Here is a 23,314-nt window from a genome sequence, read left to right on the forward strand (position 1 = left end):
CGCACGCTGACGTTTTTCGCAGCGCAGCAATCAGGTCACTACTGCACATGCGAATGCGTAGGCGCGTCGTACGGGTACAAAGCGGATCGCTGCTGTGCGATGGATTTAACGAAGAATCCATTCGCACAGACGATCCCAAGGAGATTCACAGGAAGAGGGCATTTGTGGGTGGCAACTGACTGTTTTTTGGGAGTGTTTGGAAAAACGCAGGCGTGTCCAAGAGTCTGCAGGGCGGGTGTCTGACGTCAATTTCAGCCCCAGACAGGCTGAAGTGATTGCAAGGGCTGAGTAAGTTCTAAGCTACTCAGAAACTGCACTAACTATTTTTGTACCGCTCGGCTGCACATGCGATCGCACCCTTGCACAGCAAATATACATTAGTGGGCGGCGACTCTGCATTCGCGGGATCAGTACTAAATGCCGCCGGTCGGAATTCCGGCGGTCGAAATACCGACGCCGGAATCCCGACTACACAATCCCGACAGGGGTGGTGAGCGGAACGCAGCCCCTTGCGGGCTCGCTTCGCTCGCCACGCTGCGGGCACGGTGCCTCGCTACACTCGGCACACTATTATATTCTCCCTCTATGGGTGTCATGGACACCCACGGAGGGAGAATATGTCGGGATTGTGGCGGTCGGGATTCCGGCGTCGGTATTTCGACCGCCGGGATTCCGTCCGGCGGCATCTTGACCGCATCCCGCATTCGCATGGCTGCAAAAAAGTAGCTAGCAAGCAATCAACTCGGAATGACCCCCATTGTCTCTTAAGGTCTACTGTATAAAGTACCACTGTTGTATTGTCATCTATGTGATGGAGGGACACCAGTTGTCTTTTTCATAAAAGTACTTTTATTTTTACAACAGTTTCTGCTGACTATAAGACAGTACCAACACTTTATTTTCATTATGTCTCATACGCACTGATTGTATGTATGTATGTGTATATATATATATATATATATATATATATATATATATATATATATATATATATATATATATATATATACACATATACACATACATACATACATACATACATACATACATACATACACACACTGCTCAAATAAATAAAGGGAACACTGAAATAACACATCCTAGATCTGAATGAATGAAATATTCTTATTAAATACTTTGTTCTTTACATAGTTGAATGTGCTGACAACAAAATCACACAAAAATTATCAATGGAAATCAAATTTATTAACCCATGGAGGTCTGGATTTGGAGTCACACTCAAAATTGAAGTGGAAAAACACACTACAGGCTGATCCAACTTTGATGTAATGTCCTTAAAACAAGTCAAAATGAGGCTCAGTAGTGTGTGTGGCCTCCACGTGCCTCTATGACCTCCCTACAATGCCTGGGCATGCTCCTGATGAGGTGGCGGATGGTCTCCTGAGGGATCTCCTCCCAGACCTGGACTAAAGCATCCGCCAACTCCTGGACAGTCTGTGTGCAATGTGGCGTTGGTGGATGGGGCAAGACATGATGTCCCAGATGTGCTCAATTGGATTCAGGTCTGGGGAACGGGCGGGCCAGTCCATAGCATCAATGCATTCGTCTTGCAGGAACTGCTGACACACTCCAGCCGCATGAGGTCTAGCATTGTCTTGCATTAGGAGGAACCCAGGGCCAACCGCACCAGCATATGGTCTCACAAGGGGTCTGAGGATCTCATCTCGGTACCTAACGGCAGTCAGGCTACCTCTGGCGAGCACATGCAGGGCTGTGCGGCCCCCCAAAGAAATGCCACCCCACACCATAACTGACCCACTGCCAAACCGGTCATGCTGGAGTATGTTGCAGGCAGCAGAACGTTCTCCTTAGCGTCTCCAGACTTTGTCACATCTGTCACATGCTCAGTGAGAACCTGCTTTCATCTGTGAAGAGCACAGGGCGCCAGTGGCGAATTTGCCAATCTAGTTGTTCTCTGGCAAATGCCAAACGTCCTGCACGGTGTTGGGCTGTAAGCACAACCCCCACCTGTGGACGTCGGGCCCTCATACCACCCTCATGGAGTCTGTTTCTTATCATTTGAGTAGACACATGCACATTTGTGGCTTGCTGGAGGTCATTTTGCAGGGCTCTGGCAGTGCTCCTCCTGTTCCGTCGCGGGGGTCAAAACGCGAGGCAAAAGAGTAGACAAGTCTCAGAAAAGCAAGGCCAAGAAAAATTAATTTATAATTTTAACCTCTAGAATATTAACTCCAGCCGAGGAGAGTGTATTAAACAAAGGCTTGTCCTTCGTCCCAACCAACATACACCGCGATTTGAATTGGAAAGTCGAGTTACATCAATTTTCCCGTAAGCTCAGATTGCAAGAATAATTTATAGAACTCCGCCTCCCTTACACAGAATACCCCCAATCAGCGATTTCTGTCAACAAGAAGCACCTCTAGTTTTGATCCAGTGTCCTCCAACAACTCCATTAAAACATTTACGCGCATGATGGATGATTCAGTGAATAAATATGTCCAAGCACAACCCACGCAACATTACAACCTCAGCCGCCAGGAACATTCAGCCTTACAACAGCTGTCATCGTATCGGGATATCATAGTGCACCCCGCCGACAAGGGTGGCGCCATAGTTATACAGAATTTAGAAGACTACATGGCTGAAATTGAACGGCATCTTGCCGATGAGGAGGTCTATCAAAAACTACCGGGGGACACCACAACACAGTATCAATCAGAATTACAGGAGATCCTACAGGTAGCGTCAACACAAGGATTACTGGATAAGAAAATCTTTAAAGCTCTTCAGCAACCCTTCCCAGTAAGTCCTATCCTGTATAGTGTCCCCAAAATTCATAAGAATGCAACCCATCCACCGGGTCGACCCATAATCTCGGCTAGAGATTCACTGTACAGCCCAATCTCTTTATATCTTGATTGCATTCTTCAACCGCATGTAATTAAACAAGCAACATTAATCAAGGACACAACGTGTTTTCTAAAACGATTAGCAAGTATTAAAGAGATCCCACAAGGCAGCATCCTATTTACACTGGACATCAACAGTCTGTACACCTCCATCCCTCATTCAAAACGGTTGGCGGCAGTCAGGCGGTTCTACGAGTCCCAATCCATCACTGACTTGGACATTGAGGTGTTTATGAAGCTACTGGAACTTACACTGTCCAGGAACTACTTTATCTATAATGGCCAGTTCAATCGGCAGCTGTCCGGTTGCGCCATGGGTAGCAACGTGGCACCCAGCTACGCGAACATTTTCATGCTCCAGGAAGAAACAGAAATGTTCTTTACCAACGCGGACTATACACCGCACATTCGATGCTATATGCGTTACATTGATGACCTGTTCATCCTTTGGACAGGCAGTGAGGAGTTGTTAATAAATATGATTGAGGGGATCAATAACCGGAATTCCACCATTAAAGTTACTCACCAGTACAGTTACACCTCAATTCACTACTTGGATGTTTTGGTCTCAATTGGCCTTGATAGGTTACACACAGAAGTGTTCTCTAAACCCACGGACAGAAATACACTCCTGCTGGCATCAAGCCATCACCCCAAACGTGGGCTACCTAAATCCCAAATGATGAGGGTGGCAAGAATTGCGGATAATCCTGCCACCGCAGCTACAGGCATTGATAACATCATAGATGAGATTGTAGCCCCGTGCCACAAACCTAACTTGTTGAAACAACAGAAACAGGAAGTTTTGTCCATTGGTCGAGACCAATTCCTTCAGCCGAAGGAACGTAATAGAGAAGAAACTATACCGTGGAAAATGGCCTTTACTACGTCAAGCCAAGTGGTGCAAAGAGCCAGCCGTGCGCTGTGGCCGATAGTGGCATCGGATAAAGATCTTCAGTGCTTCAAACAAAAACGCCCCATGGCTGGTTACACCAGGGGTAGAAACATACAAGACATGGTCGTACACACTGACATCACAGGATTTAAGAAAACACAAGGGGAATCCAATTTCCTCACTAGACCGGCTGGATGTTATAGGTGTCCTCGTTGCACCACGTGTTCTCATATGATCACGGGCAGTGCATTCAAACACCCACATTCGGCTCGTGTCTTTTCCATAAAATATGCTTTATCCTGTTTGTCAACTCACGTTATATACATCATCATATGCCCATGTAATTTATATTATGTGGGGAAAACTACTCGCACTGTTCGTGAACGCATGGCGCTGCACCGCTCTTCAATCAACAAAGCCCTTAAAACTAAGGTGGCAGAACAACCCGTGGCACGACATTTTTTACAGGCGGGCCATACATTAGCTCAATTCAAACACATTCTCATTGATCACATCCCAGTGGCGTTAAGAGGTGGAGACCGTGATGGAAAATTGCTCAAATGTGAAAGCAGGTGGATACACACCCTCAATACAGTTTTTCCGTGTGGCATGAATGAACGCTTCAACTGGACCGTGTTTGGAGAACGCTGAACATTGACTTAAAGACCCTACCAGGCACATGCTATGTGTCTGTACCCCCATTAGTCATCTACAGGACACTCACTATCGTCTCTACTTGTGGTTTATACACATATTATGGACATTAACATAGGGACGGACTCATAGCGTATTCTGTCATATTTAGACATATTTATTATTTATCATGTCTTGGTGCTTCTTCTTGTCCCTTCTTTTTCTTCTCTTTCTTTCTTTATTCTTTCTTCTTTTTCTTTTCTCTTTACTTTTTCCCTTTCTCCTTCTTCCGTCGTTTCCCTCTCTTGTTCTTGACCTTTCTCTTTTTTTCACCCTCTAGCTTCTCCCCTTATCTTTTCATCCCTCCTCTTTTTCCCTCTCTTCTTTCTTATCTTTCATCTATGTTTCTCTTCCACTGTTCTATCTTTGTTCTTTCCTATTTCTCTAGTTCAGTTTCTCTTTCTTTTGTTTTCTTTTTCAGCAGCTCCCACTATTTTCCCTCCCTTCTAATGTCTTCACTTTTCCAATATTCTGTTCTTATTTCTCTCTTGTCCTCTGTATATCTGCTCCTCATCGCCTCTATAAATTATGTCCTGGGCCAGGATTACTAGTAGTTTGCCCTCTCAGACCTGCGATTTAGCACAGATGGTTTTCACCTGTGTTTAGGATTACCCCATTGAGCCCCAGTGGGCAGTGTAATATGTTATAATTCGTGGGTATTCACTAATCGTTATTTGTTATTTTGTTTCTCTAACATCCTAGTGGATGCTGGGGACTCCGTAAGGACCATGGGGAACAGACGGGCTCCGCAGGAGACAGGGCACTTTAAGAAAGAATTAGGAATACTGGTGTGCACTGGCTCCTCCCTCTATGTCCCTCCCACAGACCCCAGTTTGAATCTGCGCCCGGACTAGCTGGGTGCACCTTAGTGAGCTCTCCTGAGCTTGCTAAATAGAAAGTATTTTGTTAGGATTTTTTATTTTCAGAGAGATCTGCTGGCAACAGACTCTCTGCTACGTGGGACTGAGGGGAGAGAAGCAGCCCTACTAACTGCGGATAGGTCATGCTTCTTAGGCTACTGGACACCATTAGCTCCAGAGGGATCGAACACAGGAACGCACCCTTGGTCGTCCGATCCCGGAGCCGCGCCGCCGTCACCCTCGCAGAGCCAGAAGCCGGCGTGAGAAGCAAGAAGACGTCAAAAGCGGCGGCAGAAGACTCCAGTCTTCATATGAGGTAGCGCACAGCACTGCAGCTGTGCGCCATTGCTCCCACATTAAACCCACACACTCCGGTCACTGTAGGGTGCAGGGCGCAGGGGGGGCGCCCTGGGCAGCAATTGAGAACCTCTTGGCAAAAAGTTGGGCACTGTATATATGCATGAGCCCCCGCCATTATTTTACACAAATTCGCGGGACAGAAGCCCGCCGCTGAGGGGGCGGGGCTTCTTCCTCAGCACTCACCAGCGCCATTTTCTCTCCACAGCTCCGCTAAGAGGAAGCTCCCCAGGCTCTCCCCTGCAGATTCACGGTAGAAGGAGGGTAAAAAGAGAGGGGGGGCACATAAATTTAGCGCAAAATCAGTATATACAGCAGCTACTGGGTAAACACTAAGTTACTGTGTAATTCCTGGGTCATATAGCGCTGGGGTGTGTGCTGGCATACTCTCTGTCTCTCCAAAAGGCCTTGTGAGGGTTCTGTCCTCAAATAGAGCATCCCCTGTGTGTGTGGTGTGTCAGTACGCTTGTGTCGACATGTTTGACGAGGAAGGCTATGTTGAAGCAGAGCAGGTACAAATGAATGTGGGATCGCCGCCGACACCCGATTGGATGGATATGTGGAAGGTTTTAAATGATAATGTAAACTCCTTGCATAAAAGGTTGGATAAAGCTGAAGCCTTGGGACAGTCAGGGTCTCAACCCATGCCTGATCCTACAGCGCAGAGGCCGTCAGGGTCTCAGAAGCGCCCACTATCCCAAAATTGTTGACACAGATATCGACACGGATTCTGACTCCAGTGTCGATGGCGATGATGCAAAGTTGCAGCCTAAAATGGCTAAAGCCATCCGCTACATGATTATAGCAATGAAGGATGTATTGCACATCTCAGAGGAAAACCCAGTCCCTGACAAGAGGGTTTATATGTTTGGGGAAAAAAGGCATGAGGTGACCTTTCCCCCTTCACATGAGTTAAATAAGTTATGTGAAAAAGCTTGGGAATCTCCAGATAGAAAAATGCAGATTTCCAAACGGTTGTTTATGGCGTATCCTTTCCCGCCAGCGGACAGGTTACGCTGGGAATCCTCCCCTAGGGTAGACAAAGCTTTGACACGCTTATCTAAGAAGGTAGCCCTGCCGTCACAGGATACGCCTACCCTAAAAGATCCTGCAGATAGAAAGCAGGAAGGTATCCTGAGGTCCGTTTATACACATTCAGGTACCATACTAAGGCCGGCAATTGCGTCGGCCTGGATGTGTAGTGCTGTAGCAGCATGGACAGATACGTTATCTGAGGAACTTGATACCTTGGACAAGGATACTATATTACTGACCCTGGAGCATATAAAAGACGCTGTCCTATATATGAGAGATGCCCAGAGAGACATTAGCCTAATGGGCTCGAGAATAAATGCAATGTCGATTTCTGCCAGAAGGGTCCTGTGGACTCGGCAATGGACAGGTGATGCCAACTCAAAAAGGCACATGGAGGTTTTACCTTATAAGGGTGAGGAATTGTTTGGGGACGGTCTCTCAGACCTAGTTTCCACAGCTATGGCTGGGAAGTCAAATTTTTTGCCATATATCCCCTCACAGCCCAAGAATGCACCATATTACCAAATGCAGTCCTTACGTTCACAAAGAAAGAGGCAAGAAAGTCCGAGGTGCGTCCTTTCTTGCCAGAGGCAGCGCTAGAGGAAAGAAGCTGCACAATACAGCTAGTTCCCAGGAACAGAAGTCCTCCCCGGCTTCCACTAAATCCACCGCATGACGCTGGGGCTCCACAGGTGGAGCCAGGATCGGTGGGGGCGCGTCTCCGAAATTTCAGCCACCAGTGGGTTCGCTCACGGGTTGATCCCCGGGCTATACAGATTGTGTCTCAGGGATACAAGCTGGAATTCGAAGTGATGCCCCCGCACCGTTACCTCAAATCGGCCCTGCCAGCTTCCCCCATAGAGAGGGAAATAGTGTTAGCGGCAATTCACAAATTATATCTCCAGCAGGTGGTGGTAAGGGTTCCCCTCCTTCAACAGGGAAGTGGTTACTATTCCACAATGTTTGTGGTACCGAAACCGGATGGTTCGGTCAGACCCATATTGAATTTAAAATCCCTGAACATTTACCTGAAAAGGTTCAAGTTCAAAATGGAATCGCTCAGAGCGGTCATTGCAAGCCTGGAAGAGGGGGATTTTATGGTGTCTCTGGACATAAAGGATGCTTACCTGCATGTCCCCATTTATCCACCTCATCAGGAGTACCTCATATTTGTGGTACAGGACTGTCATTACCAATTCCAGACGTTGCCGTTTGGTCTGTCCACGGCACCGAGAATATTTACCAAGGTAATGGCAGAAATAATGGTGCTTCTGCAAAAAGCAAGGAGTCACAATTATCCCATACTTGGACGATCTCCTCATAAAGGCGAGGTCCAGAGAGCAGTTGCTGATCAGCGTAGCACAGTCTCGGGAAGTGTTGCAAAAGCACGGCTGGATTCTGAATATTCCAAAGTAGCAGCTGATTCCTACGACGCGTCTGCCCTTCATGGGCATGATTCTGGACACAGACCAGAAGAAGGTTCTTCTCCCGGCGGAGAAGGCTCAGGAGCTCGTGACTCTGGTCAGAGACCTCTTAAAACCAAAACAGGTGTCGTGCATCAATGCACGCGAGTCCTGGGAAAGATGGTGGCGTCATACGAAGCCATTCCCTTCGGCAGGTTCCATGCGAGGACCTTTCAGTGGGATCTGTTGGACAAGTGGTCCGGATCGCATCTTCAGATGCAGCGGCTGATCACCCTATGCCCCAGGGCCAGGGTGTCTCTTCTGTGGTGGCTGCAGAGTGCTCACCTTCTCGAGGGTCGCAGGTTCGGCATTCAGGACTGGGTCCTGGTGACCACGGATGCAAGCCTCCGAGGGTGGGGGGCAGTCACACAGGGAAGAAATTTCCAGGGTCTGTGGTCAAGTCAGGAGACTTGTCTGCACATCAATATCATGGAACTAAGGGCCATATACTACGCCCTAAGTCAAGCGGAGACCCTGCTTCGCGACCAATCGGTGCTGATTCAGTCAGACATCACCGCAGTGGCTCATGTAAACCGCCAAGGCGGCACAAGGAGCAGGGTGGCGATGGCGGAAGCCACCAGAATTCTTCGCTGGGCGGAGAATCATGTAAAAGCACTGTCAGCAGTGTTCATTCCGGGAGTGGACAACTGGGAAGCAGACTTCCTCAGCAGGCACGACCTCCACCCGGGAGAGTGAGGACTTCATCAAGAAGTCTTCACACAGATTACAAGTCGATGGGAACTGCCACAGGTGGACATGATGGCATCCCGCCTCAACAAAAGGCTACAAATGTATTGCGCCAGGTCAAGAGACCCTCAGGCGATAGCTGTGGATGCACTAGTGACACCGTGGGTGTTTCAGTCGGTTTATGTGTTTCCTCCTCTTCCTCTCATACCCAAGGTGCTGAGAATCGTAAGGAAAAGAGGAGTGAGAACAATACTCATTGTTCCGGATTGGCCAAGAAGAACTTGGTATCCGGGACTGCAAGAAATGCTCACAGAGGACCCATGGCCTCTGTCTCTCAGACAGGATCTGTTGCAACAGGGGCCCTGTCTGTTCCAAGACTTACCGCGGCTGCGTTTGACGGCATGGCGGTTGAACGCCGGATGCTAGCAGAAAAAGGTATTCCAGATGAGGTTATTCCTACGCTAATAAAGGCTAGGAAGGACGTGACGGATAAACATTATCACCGTATATGGCGAAAATATGTTGCTTGGTGTGAGGCCAGGAATGCCCCTACAGAGGAATTCCAGCTGGGCCGTTTCCTTCACTTCCTACAGTCGGGAGTGACTTTGGGCTTAAAATTGGGGTCCACTAAGGTCCAGATTTCAGCCCTATCCATTTTCTTTCAAAAGGAACTGGCTTCTCTTCCTGAAGTTCAGACGTTTGTAAAGGGAGTGCTGCATATTCAGCCCCCTTTTGTGCCACCAGTGGCACCTTGGGATCTTAACGTGGTGTTGAGTTTCCTGAAATCACACTGGTTTGAGCCACTTAAAATCGTGGAGTTAAAATATCTCACGTGGAAGGTGGTCATGCTATTGGCCTTAGCTTTGGCTAGGCGTGTGTCAGAATTGGCGGCTTTGTCACATAAAAGCCCCTATCTGGTTTTCCATATGGACAGGGCAGAATTACGGACTCGTCCGCAATTTCTGTCAAAAGTGGTGTCATCTTTTCATTTGAACCAACCTATTGTGGTGCCTGCGGCTACCCGTGACTTGGAGGATGCCAAGTTACTAGATGTAGTCAGGGCTTTGAAGGTTTATGTAGCCAGAACGGCTGGAGTCAGGAAAACTGAGTCGCTGTTTATCCTGTATGCATCCAACAAGCTGGGTGCTCCTGCTTCAAAGCAAACTATTGCTCGCTGGATCTGTAACACGATTCAGCAGGCTCATTCTGCGGCTGGATTGCCGCCTCCAAAATCAGTAAAAGCCCATTCCACAAGGAAGGTGGGCTCTTCTTGGGCGGCTGCCCGAGGGGTCTCGGCATTACAGCTTTGCCGAGCAGCTACTTGGTCGGGTTCAAACACTTTTGCAAAGTTCTACAAGTTTGATACCCTGGCTGAGGAGGACCTTGTGTTTGCTCATTCGGTGCTGCAGAGTCATCCGCACTCTCCCGCCCGTTTGGGAGCTTTGGTATAATCCCCATGGTCCTTACGGAGTCCCCAGCATCCACTAGGACGTTAGAGAAAATAAGATTTTACTTACCGGTAAATCTATTTCTCGTAGTCCGTAGTGGATGCTGGGCGCTTGTCCCAAGTGCGGACTTCTTCTGCAATACTTGTATATAGTTATTGCTTAAATAAGGGTTATGTTATGGTTGCATCAGGGTTGATCTGATGCTCCGTTGTTGTTCATACTGTTAACTGGGTAAGTTTATCACGAGTTATACGGTGTGATTGGTGTGGCTGGTATGAGTCTTACCCTGGATTCCAAAATCCTTTCCTTGTACGGTCAGCTCTTCCGGGCACAGTTTCCTTAACTGGGGTCTGGAGGAGGGACATAGAGGGAGGAGCCAGTGCACACCAGCATTCCTAATTCTTTCTTAAAGTGCCCTGTCTCCTGCGGAGCCCGTCTGTTCCCCATGGTCCTTACGGAGTCTCCAGCATCCACTACGGACTACGAGAAATAGATTTACCGGTAAGTAAAACCTTATTTTTTCCTTAATGAGATGCTTGTATTCCCACACAGTTTGCCCCGTGGAGGGCCGGGGAGATTACTCAGCGGCAAAGCGCCGGCACCATGGCAACCTGACAGCGCTGCTGTATTGTGGTTGCCTAGGTAACCGGGACGGAAGCCGGCTGACGTCACCGGAAGTGACGCTCCGCCAGCAGCTGCAGACGGAAGCGCCCGCCGGTCCCGGCTCTCCCGCGGCAAGATGAGCCCTCCTATTTAGGTAAGATGTTTTTGTGTGTCTGTGTATATCACCATTTTGTTATTCTGTTATGCCTGCCTTGACAACGGTGCTTGCGGCACCGAAATGTTGGCTGCTATAGGCATGTGAGAATTTTTTCTGATGTGAACCAGTAAATCACCTTTTCAAGTTTTGGAGTGCCACAGTCTATTGCTGTTTATTATTCATATTCTACTGAAGGCACCCACCAGATGCAGTTTAGCTACGAGTGACGGTTCTACTTCGAATATGAATAAATATATATATATATATATATATATATATATATATATATAAAAATAAATAAATCCAAGAAATAAGGCACTCTGGAGTCATCAATAATGGCAAAGTAGCAAACGTGTATTAAAAGGTTATATGGTTGTATATGTGTGTGTGTGTGTGTGTGTATATATATGTATGGAGAGAGAGAGAGAGAGAGAGAGAGAGAGAGAGAGAGAGAGAGAGAGAGAGAGAGAGAGAGAGAGAGAGAGAGAGAGAGAGAGAGAGAGAGAGAGAGAGAGAGAGAGAGAGAGAGAGAGAGAGAGAATTTTATTTACCGGTAAATCTGTTTTTCGTAGTCCGTAGAAGATGCTGGGGATTCCGTAAGGACCATGGGGATAGACGGGTTCCGCAGGGGACATGGGCACTTTAAGAAAGAATTTAGTACCTGGTGTGCACTGGCTCCTCCCTCTATGTCCCTCCTCCAGACCTCAGTTAGAGAAACTGTGCCCAGAGGAAATGGACAGTACGAGGAAAGGATTTTGTTAATCCAAGGGCAAGATTCATACCAGCCACACCAATCACACCGTATAACTTGTGATAACTACCCAGTTAACAGTATGAAAACAACATATCATCAGTTCAAGACCGATGCAACTATAACGTAACCCTTATTGAAGCAATAACTATATACAAGTATTGCAGAAGAAGTCCGCACTTGGGACGGGCGCCCAGCATCCTCTACGGACTACGAGAAATAGATTTACCGGTAAGTAAAATCTTATTTTCTCTAACGTCCTAGAGGATGCTGGGGACTCCGTAAGGACCATGGGGATTATACCAAAGCTCCCAAACGGGCGGGAGAGTGCGGATGACTCTGCAGCACCGATTGAGCAAACATGAGGTCCTGCTCAGCCAGGGAATCAAACTTATAGAATTTTGCAAAAGTGTTTGAACCCGACCAAGTAGCAGCTCGACACAGCTGTAGTGCCGAGACCCCCTGGGCAGCCGCTTAAGAAGAGCCCACCTTCCTAGTGGAATGGGCCTTGACCGATTTTGGCCGTAGAATGCGCTTGCTGAATCGCGTTACAAATCCAGCGAGCAATAGTTTGCTTTGAAGCTGGGGCACCAATCTTGTTGGATGCATACAGGACAAACAGCGCTTCAGTTTTCCTGACTCTAGCCGTTCTGGCCACGTAAATTTTCAAAGCCCTGACCACATTAAGTAACTCGGAATCCTCCAAGTCACGTGTAGCCACAGGCACCACAATAGGTTGGTTCATATGAAAAGATGAAACCACTTTCGGCAGAAATTGCGAACGGGTCCGCAATTCTGCTCTATCCATATGGAAGACCAAATAGGGGCTTTTATGTGACAAAACCGCTAATTCAGACACTCGCCTAGCCGAAGCCAAGGCTAATAACATGACCACCTTCCACGTGAGATATTTCAACTCCACCGTTCTAAGTGGTTCAAACCAGTGTGACTTTAGGAAACTTAACACCACGTTAAGATCCCAAGGTGCCACCGGAGGCACAAAAGGAGGCTGAATATGTAGCACTCCCTTTACAAAAGTCTGAACTTCCGGTAGAGAAGCCAACTCTTTTTGAAAGAAAATGGATAGGGACGAAATCTGGACCCTAATTGAGCCTAATTTTAGGCCCAAATTCACTCCTGACTGTAGGTAGTGAAGGAAACGGCCCAGCTGGAATTCTTCCGTAGGAGCCTTCCTGGCCTCACACCAAGAAACATATTTTTGCCATACACGGAGATAATGTTTAGATGTCACGTCCTTCCTAGCCTTTATCAGCTTAGGAATGACCTCCTCCGGAATGCCTTTCTCTGCTAGGATCCGGCATTCAACCGCCATGCCGTCAAACGCAGCCGCGGTAAGTCTTGGAACAGACAGGGCCCCTGTTGCAACAGGTCCTGTCTCAGAGGAAGAGGCCACGGATCTTCTGTGAGCATTTCTTGCAGATCTGGGTACCAGGTCCTTCGTGGCCAATCTGGAACAATGAGTATTGTTCTCACGCCTCTTGTTCTCACGCCTCTTTTTCTTATAATCTTCAACACCTTGGGTATGAGAGGAAGAGGAGGAAACACATAGACTGACTGGAACACCCACGGTGTCACCAGGGCGTCTACAGCTACTGCCTGAGGGTCTCTTGACCTGGCGCAGTACCTCTGTAGCTTTTTGTTGAGGCGGGATGCCCTCATGTCTACCTGTGGCAGTTCCCACCGACCTGTAATCTGTGCGAAGACTTCGTGATGAAGTCCCCACTCCCCCGGGTGTAGGTCGTGTCTGCTGAGGAAGTCTGCTTCCCAGTTGTCCACTCCCGGAATGAACACTGCTGACAGTGTGCTTACATGATTCTCCGCCCAGCGAAGAATTCTGGTGGCTTCCGCCTTTGCCACTCTGCTCCTTGTGCCGCCTTGGCGGTTTACATGAGCCACTGCGGTGATGTTGTCTGACTGGATCAGAACTGGTTGGTCGCGAAGTAAGGTCTCCGCTTGACGTAGGGCGTTGTATATGGCCCTTAGCTCCAGGATGTTGATGTGAAGACAAGTCTCTTGACTTGACCAAAGACCCTGGAAATTTTTTCCCTGTGTGACTGCTCCCCAACCTCGGAGGCTTGCGTCCGTGGTCACCAGGATCCAATCCTGAATGCCGAATCTGCGGCCCTCGAGTAGGTGAGCACTCTGCAGCCACCACAGGAGTGATACCCTGGACCTGGGGGACAGAGTGATCAACCGATGCATCTGTAGATGTGACCCGGACCACTTGTCCAGTAGGTCCCATTGGAAAGTCCTCGCATGGAACCTGCCGAAGGGAATGGCCACCATCTTTCCCAGGACTCGAGTGCAATGATGCACTGACACCTGGTTTCAATAGGTTCTTGACCAGAGTCATGAGTTCCTGGGCCTTCTGTATCGGGAGAGAAACCCTCTTCTGGTCCGTGTCCAGAATCATGGCCAAAAAGGGCAGACGAGTCGTAGGAACCAACTGCGACTTTGGAATATTGAGAATCCAGCCGTGTTGCTGTAACACTTTCAGTGAAAGAGATACGCTGTTCAGCAACTGCTCTCTTGATCTCGCTTTTATGAGGAGATCGTCCAAGTATGGGATAATTGTGACACCTTGCTTCCGCAGGAGCACCATCATTTCCGCCATTACCTTGGTGAAAATCCTCGGGGCCGTTGAGAGACCAAACGGCAACGTCTGAAATTGGTAATGACAATCCTGTACCGCAAATCTTAGGTACGCCTGATGAGGTGGATAAATGGGGACATGAAGGTATGCATCCTTTATGTCCAGTGACACCATAAAATCCCCCCCTTCCAGGCTTGTGATGACCGCTCTCAGCGATTCCATCTTGAACCGGAACCTTTTTAGGTACATGTTCAGGGATTTTAAATTCAATATGGGTCTGACCGAACCGCCCCCCCCTGTGCCCTGCACCCTTACAGTGACCGGAGTATGTGAGGTGTGTGGAGCAATCGCGCACAGCTGCAGTGCTGTGCGTTACCTCTAGTGAAGATCATGAAGTCTTCTGCCGCCTGTGAAGTCTTCTTTTCTTCTCATACTCACCTGGCTTCTATCTTCCGGCTCTGCGAGGGGGACGGCGGCGCGGCTCTGGGACGGACGGCGAGGGTGAGATCCTGCGTACCAATCCCTCTGGAGCTAATGGTGTCCAGTAGCCTAAGAAGCAGGACCTAGCTTCAGAGAGTAGGGCTGCTTCTCTCCCCTCAGTCCCTCGATGCAGGGAGTCTGTTGCCAGCAGAGCTCCCTGAAAATAAAAAACCTAACAAAATACTTTCTATCAGTAAACTCAGGAGAGCTCACTGAAAAGCACCCAGCTCCTCTGGGCACAGTATCAAACTGAGGTCTGGAGGAGGGGCATAGAGGGAGGAGCCAGTGCACACCAGGCACTAAATTCTTTCTTAAAGTGCCCATGTCTCCTGCGGAGCCCGTCTATCCCCATGGTCCTTACGGAGTCCCCAGCATCCTCTAGGACGTTAGAGAGAGAGAAAAAAAATAAAATATTATATATATATATATATATATATATATATATATATATATATATATATATATATATATATATATATATATATACACACGATATGTACTCGGATCGGCACTCTCCCTGTGCATTCAATGGTGCTCCAGTGCCATCTGGAAGATGCATGCACGCGCTTTCAGAAAAGGACAATCAGCGGCACTCAGAGACTGCAGAAACCAGGAATAAAGTGCAAGTGCTTTTAATCCATTTCAGCAAAACAGGGGTGATCCAACGTTTCGGGGCGCGAACGTCCCTTTGTCAAGGTGAACAAACACAGAGTGGGTGAACATACAATATAATGTTACCTTTATGGTGTGGGAGACCCGGAGGGCGGGAGTAACAGCAGTGTCCGGAGGAGCGTGGTGCTTCCGTCCCGGTGTGTGTGACGTGCAGGCGCCTCAGTCACATGGTTCCAGCGCGTCATAGGATTCCGACAGTACCTAGGTAACCAGGCAAGCTGTTGCCGTGGTTACCCGGCGCTCTGTGGCTTCCCGTTCGGGGAGGTCCAGTGGCGAGGATGTGAAAAGACAAGGTTTAAACATAATAAGTGGAACATATGGAACACATGGTAGGACATAAATGGCATTATCTAAAGTTCAAGTATAATAATGTCCTGAAGGAATATACTGATATGCCAACTGATGCATAGTATTAGTGTCCTTATCTGTGCCACAGAGTCCAATTGCTGTAACAGACTAATGTCTGGCTGGCAAAGGTAGGAGGCTTGAGGGTTGCTTCGCCTTAGGTCTATGTAATGACTGGAAAGAGGTGGTGTCTCATGTTGATGGAATTCTTGTCGCGCAGCCAAATGTCATAATTAGAAAATGTTCCATTGTATTCTTTCATTAAGGCCATTGGGTCGCACTGTATTTAATTTGAACATCCAAGTTGCTTCTCTTTGGAGCAGTGTGCCTGCCCTTTCACCTCCTCGTAAGCTACTGGGAATGTGGTCGATGATTTGAAAGCGGAGATCATTAAGGGAATTTTGTTTTTCAGCGTAGTGTCTAGCCACGGGCTGTTCTGATTTCTTCTGTATCAGTGCGGCCTTGACAGCAGACCTGTGTAGAGCAAAGCGTTCTCTGGCATTCCGTATAGTTTTGCCTACATACTGGTATTTGCATGGGCAGGTTATGAGGTAAATGATGTGGGTAGTTGTGCAATTAAGCACATGCCGTATCTTATATGTTCTGCCAGTGGAGCTGGAGGTAAAGTTGGATCCTGGGTTCATGTATTTACATGTTTCACAGCCAAGGCATTTGTAGCATCCGGCTGTCTAAGTCAGAAAATTGGTGACCGGTGTCTGGTCAAAGCCTGTGATGTCAGTGCGGACAACGTAATTTTTAATGCTCTTGCCCCTAGTGTGGCACACCATGGGTCGTTTGTTCCGCAATGTGCTTAGATTGCCGTCCATCGTTATAATAGGCCATAGTGCGTTGAGTGCTCGTGGAACGACTGGGCTGGAGGTGTTATAACGAGAGACAAACGGCACTATCTGCTGGTCACTCTTAATTTTCTGTTTGAGGAGATCCTTTCTGTTCATAGTGGCCACTAGTTGCTCCTGTTGCTGGAGGGATCCACTCTTATATCCTCTGCTCTGAAATCGCTTAGTTACCTCAGTTAGTGCGCCTTTGAGTTGGTCAGGGTCACTGGTAATTCTTGCTGCCCTAATGTATTGCGACTTGGGTAGGCCTTTTCTGAGGGCTGCGGGATGGTGACTATTGTGTCGTAGCAGGGTATTTTTGTCGGTTGGTTTGTGGTATACTTCTGTGAATAACTTGTTGTCTTTAATGATGACGTTCACGTCCAGATAGTTTAGCTTACTTGAGTCACATTGTGCTGTAACTTTGATGGGTGAATCTCTATTGTTAATGCTGGTGATTAGTGCATCAAATGTAGCCTTGCCTCCGGTCCATAATATAAAGACGTCGTCTATATATCTGGAGTAAAACGCAATATGTTGGGTAAACTTATCGTTGTTGAAGAACATGGCGCGTTCTTCCAGAAACATATAGACGTTTGCGAAGGACGGGGACACGTTGCTTCCCATAGAGCACCCACTAACCTGACGGTAGAATTTCCCGTCGAATTGGAAATAGTTGCGGGTTAGCGTTAATTCTAATAATTGCAGGAATAACTTGTGATCCAGACTGGACATCTGTGTGTGGGTGAGGAAAGATTGCATTGCTTTTAGACCTTGGTCGTGCGGTATGCTTGTGTAAAGACTACAGATGTCCACTGTACAGATGATAGTACCCGCCGGTACATTATTGATGGAGTTGAGTTGATTAAGGAAGCTAGTGGTGTCCTTCGTGTACTTGGGTTGTTGACTGATTAGAGGCTGTAAAATGCTGTCCAGAAATATAGAGATGGGCTGAAAAAGTGCATTGTGCGCAGAAATGATAGGTCTGCCGGGTCGACTATCCATACTCTTGTGAATTTTGGGTACCAAAAACAGTAGCGGTACTGTAGGAAATTCTTGTTTAAGTGAACTGCATAATTTGGTGGAAATTAGACCTGTAGTACAGGCTGCTTCCAACAGACTGTCTACTTCCGCCTTGTACTGTTTGGAAGGGTCACCTGTCAGTGCTTCGTATACCGTATCATCTGCCAATTGGCGGTATGCCTCTGTCCTGTAGTCGGTTAGATTCATTATAACTATACCGCCCCCCTTATCGGCGGGGCGGATAATGATGTCTTTGTAGGACCCCAAGTTCTTAAGGGCTTGAAATTCCGAGCGTGACAGGTTATGGTGTACGTTGTGCTTGGCTGCTGTATACTTGGTAATGGACTGATCCAACAGTCTGGTGAACGTTTTTATAGACGGATTGGATGAAGTGGGGTCGAATTTGGACTTCCGTGCAGAGTTGATGAATGCCTGGTGCACTTCTGGACTGGCTGTAGGAGGGTGATCATGAAAGAATTCTTGTAAGCGAAGCTTACGGGCAAATTTATTTAGTTCGATTTGCCAGGTAAATTCGTCAAAATGGCTGGTTGGGACAAAGGATAGACCGTAATTGAGCACCTTCGTTTCTAAATCATTGAGATGGCGATTAGAGAGATTGTAAATTACAGTTTCTTCCTTGAGGTTGTGTTTCTGGAGCCTCCAGTTCTGTTGGCCCCTGCGGGTGGGCGTCCTTTTGTTTTTGCGCCTGCCCCTGCGGCAGGCATAGCCCCTAAAGGGGGGTCATTAGCTTCCGTCGGGCCCTCTGAGTCTGCCAGCATAAAGTCACTGTCACTATTAGATGTGAGGTTGTCTCTGGATCTCTCTTCTCTGCGATTGCGCCAGGTGTGTTTAGAACGATAATTATATGGTTTATGGTTGCCAGGTTCACCGCCAGAGAGCCACTGATAGACGCGGTTAGTTTCATAGTCATCTTGGACTATGTGTAGTTTAGTCCGCTTGAACTTGATGAGCTCTTTTTTGTGGTTATCACATATTGTATGGATTTTTTGTATGATAGTCTGGTTTTCTTCTTTGGCAAGTAGCATATGATGTTCATGCTCCACGGCTTTAATCTTGTCCCGTGTATTCTTCAATTCTTTCCCGGCTTCCTCAACGACTAACAGCATCAAGTCCATACTGCATTTGTTTAAAATGCCGATCCACCGGTTGCAGAAATCTGTGTTGAACCGGCCTATGGTGGGGACATTGCGGATGCGGAAGCCTCTGGGGATCATCTTGTCTCAATGGTAATTGGACAAGGATATGCCGTGCATGAGAAAATCTAGTTCTCTTTTTTTCAGTTTGACAAGTTGATGATAGATGTCGTCCATATTGAGCTGTTCGTCTGCTTCAGTGAGATCTTCTGTGAAAAGCAAGCGGTCTGCATCAGCGTCGGTGAAACTGTAGAGTGGGTGGCCGTAGTTTCTGTATGCAGCGACATGGTAATAGAAAAATGTGGCACTTACTGTGGTAAGGACAATATAAAGTGCATGTGTGCCAAGAATGTCCTGTGGTGTTCCAAGTTGGGTATAAAGTGCATCAACTGTGAGTGCAAGAAGTGACTTGTGCGTGCTGTGGGTGACTCCAACGGATCTGTTCCTCCACAAAGGGGGCTTGTAAATGACGGCTAAAAAATGAACAAGAGCTGGGGTGGGGTGCCTTATCCCAAACGGAACACTGTGCCTGTGCAGGGCACCTGTTTCCTGGCAATACGATATGTACTCGGATCGGCACTCTTCCTGTGCATTCAATGGTGCTCCGGTGCCATCTGGAAGATGCATGCACACGCTTTCAGAAAAGGACAATCAGCGGCACTCAGAGACTGCAGAAACCAGGAATAAAGTGCAAGTGCTTTTAATCCATTTCAGCAAAACAGGGGTGATCCAACGTTTTGGGGCGCGAACGTCCCTTTGTCAAGGTGAACAAACACAGAGTGGGTGAACATACAATATAATTATATATATATATATATATATATATATATATATATATATATATATATATACACACACACACACACACACACACTGATTTTATTCATTGTTTGTGTATGTTTTTATATATATTGTCCTGAAAGAATCTTTTTCTCTTTTTAATTCAATTCATTATTAATTCAAACCACTGGCATCTTCATACTGTTTTTAACTTGTATATGCGCAACCTTTATATAGTGGTAATTTGGCCCACTTTGGCTATGACTGGGTCAGAGGATCAGGTAAATCCAACATGTTGGAAATCCCTGAGTTGGGGACTTTTAACATGCTGTTTTCTGCCGATACCCCGACGGATAGCAGATCACCGATGACCACTGATTGGAACAGTAGAACGCGGAACCTGGCCATAGGTTTATAGCTCGCATTATGGGGGCTATTCAGAGATGGATGCATATCTTAAGTCCATCTCTGAATAGCCCCCATAATGCGAGCTACTCACATGCTGGAGGCCGCCCGGCACAGAGCAAGGCCGACCAGCATGCGTGTGGCACCGAGCCGCGATGCGTTTGCAATTTAATTGTGAACACATCTATTTGAGGTCGACCCATGCTGTGTAGTCTGGTTGTGCTGGCAGGCAGTTAGGGACATTTTTTTCTTGGAGCGACTACGTGATGTCTCAAAAACAGTCCGGACACGCCTGCTTTGTACAGACCACGCCCACAAAACTCGACAGTCACCTCCCCCGACAGCCACCGCTGTCAATCCCCTCCTTCTGGCCACATGATAAAGGGTCACGCACGCGCACTGTGGCCAGTGCAAGTTCGCAGACCCGAAGGATGCAGCCTCTGCATGCGAACGCAGCAGTTGCGTCCATTTCTAAATAAGGCCCTACATGTAATGATGTACTTTTCACTTGCAAAAAAAAAAAAAAGGACCTGTTTTCGCTTTGGCCTATACATTTGGATACAACAATAGATAGAACAATAATATGGGAAAATCACTTTATAAAGTAATGCGGTGGTACTTATACAGTCATAATAACCTCAAGATGATATTAACAGACAGAGAAGCTGAAAAAATGTATTTATCAATTATATCTGCAATCATTTTTCAGCCATTTCTTTATTTATTTGATTTTTTTTTTTTAAAGAATAATATAATGGAAAATGGCTGAGATAATTAATCAGAGCAGTGAAAAAAAGGCAAATTTTAACACAATGATAAAGAGATGCGGGGGGTACTCAATTAGCTGCAATAGTGCAACGACTGTAAAAACAGGGGGGGGTCGTGTTTTTTTTTTTATGACCCCTATTCAATTATCCTACACAAAGCCACCCCCCCCCCCCCCTTCCCCCTATTTTTTTTGGTGAAAATACATATGTCCCGTAGTAAGCTTCGGACCTATGTACTTTCTTTTGGGGCACTTATCGCTGAAAAAATAGGCACTTACCGCAGATTTAGGTAAGCTTACCTGAGGCAGGCAAACCAAACCCTCGAATAGCCCCTATACAATTAGCGGCAGTAATTAACTGACGCTAATTGAATACAGCCCATATTCCCTCTTTGCAGCAAAACTTCTTTGTACTTGTGTGCCCCTGGCTTTAGCTCCCATCATTTCTACTTATAGTGTTGAGACATGTACTCACTGGGGCCTATTCATCATCTATTATGGGCCAGTTTCCTCATGTTTTGGGGGGGCTATCTAGTATTCTGCAAACTCTGAACTGACAGTTTCAGAGCTTACATGCAAGAACTAATACCATCTTCAGGGCGATTCTCCGTGATGCATGGGACAGCTACACAAATTCAAACGACATACTTCTCCAAAATACCAAAATTTTAGTGGGTCTTAAGTTGTAGGGTAAGGCATTGCTACTAAGCAATTAGGTTTTCATATAACAACAATTTCTTAACAGACCAGTTTAAAATAAAAATAAAAGTATGTGATGCATGGGACTTCATGTTCACTTTCTGGAGAATCACCCTTCAGAAAGCATTTGTTCCTGAAGCCCCACTCCTATGGAAAGGAAGTCTGGGGTTGCAAAAAGGGATCCCTCCATGGTGTCCACACTGTATGCCCTCGGTTGTTTGCATGTGGGAACCCAAGTCAGGCTGGATCAGCAGTGGTAGGTATCACTGCCACTTCAGCAGCAGTGTTAGGGATCGCGGGGCCAGCAACTTTTAAGAGCAACTGTCCCTGCACCAAAGCAATACTGAATTGCTCCATTAGTTAAGTATGGATTATCAGGGCCCATCGGGCCCCCGGTGATGAATAGGCACCTAAGGGGTCTATAGACAGAACTGTGGTGGAACTCAGACCCAAGACCTAAGTGCTGTGTGTAAATTCCCCTAGTGCTTGTGTGGGTTTACTGCCCCGATCCAAAAATGTGCTGGCAGGTCAAGTGATGGTGGTAGAAGTGAGTGGCGAGGCGGTAGTGAATATAGTTCCCATGGGAAGGAGGAGTAGATTGTACAGACAGAACCATTTAAACCCATTGGGGGGAATTCAAATGTTTGAAAAGTCGGTTGGGTGTCTAATTTTTCCTGTCTATTCGATAGGAAAAAACAGACACCCAACTGACTTTTCAAACAATTGAATATCCCCCATTATGTGCACATGTGCAAACTTCGTTCTCTCCTGCACTGTAACACTGCTGGGTCAAAACCTGGCAGTGTAAACTTTTGCCACTACTGACTAGTAGTAAAAACGTAATGTGATTATAGGCCTTGTGGGGATAGCTGTAAAGGGCTGGTGATGTACCTTGGGCGCCTACCCTTTCTGTGGACTTATGAGAGGACCAAAACAATGGTCACCTTATAATACTGGTAGAAGTATATGTGAGAGTGTGATTAGAAAACTGATAACATACAGTGTAATATAAAATTAACACATAATTTAATACACAATTACATAAAACAACTTAAAAGCGTACCAATAAGGTAAGCTAGGAGCCGCAGGTGTTAAATAGGGCAGGGTGGTCCAAGCTTCACCCTGCTCTGGCTCCTAAGCTTAATGGGTCGGTATCCCCGGATGGATGACAATACTCGTGTAATTTTGTTCAAACAAAGCAGAAACGTACCAGTGAGGTAGCTGAGGAGCCGCAGGTGTTTATGATAAGCAGGGTGGTCCAGACTTCACCCTGCTCTGGCTCCCAAGTTTACCACAGGTCGGTGTCAGATGGATGAACAATCGAAGTTCCTTCTTTGGTCCAGTAGCCGTAGATCAGATATCCAACGCGTTTCGAGATATATAATCTCTTCTTCAGGGCTCCTCAAGACCCGAGGAAGAGATTATATATCTCGAAACGCGTTGGCCATCTGATCTACGGCTACTGGACCAAAGACCATACACGAGTATTGTCATCCATCCGGGGATACCGACCCATTATTAAGCTTAGGAGCCAGAGCAGGGTGAAGCTTGGACCGCCCTGCCCTATTTAACACCTGCGGCTCCTAGCTTACCTTATTGGTACGCTTTTAAGTTGTTTTATGTAATTGTGTATTAAATTATGTGTTCATTTTATATTACACTGTACGTTATCAGTTTTCTAATCACACTCGCACATATAC

General features: G+C 47.0%; 1 protein-coding gene across 5 annotated transcripts in view; it reads right to left on the bottom strand.

Moving 5' to 3' along the window:
• Nucleotides 1-23,314, bottom strand: part of ATF6 (activating transcription factor 6) — a 568,366-nt gene that overhangs the window by 544,108 nt on the left and 944 nt on the right. The window lies entirely within an intron of this gene.

Source organism: Pseudophryne corroboree, chromosome 9 (genome assembly GCF_028390025.1).
Source record: "Pseudophryne corroboree isolate aPseCor3 chromosome 9, aPseCor3.hap2, whole genome shotgun sequence".
In the NCBI taxonomy this organism is placed as follows: Eukaryota; Metazoa; Chordata; class Amphibia; order Anura; family Myobatrachidae; genus Pseudophryne; species Pseudophryne corroboree.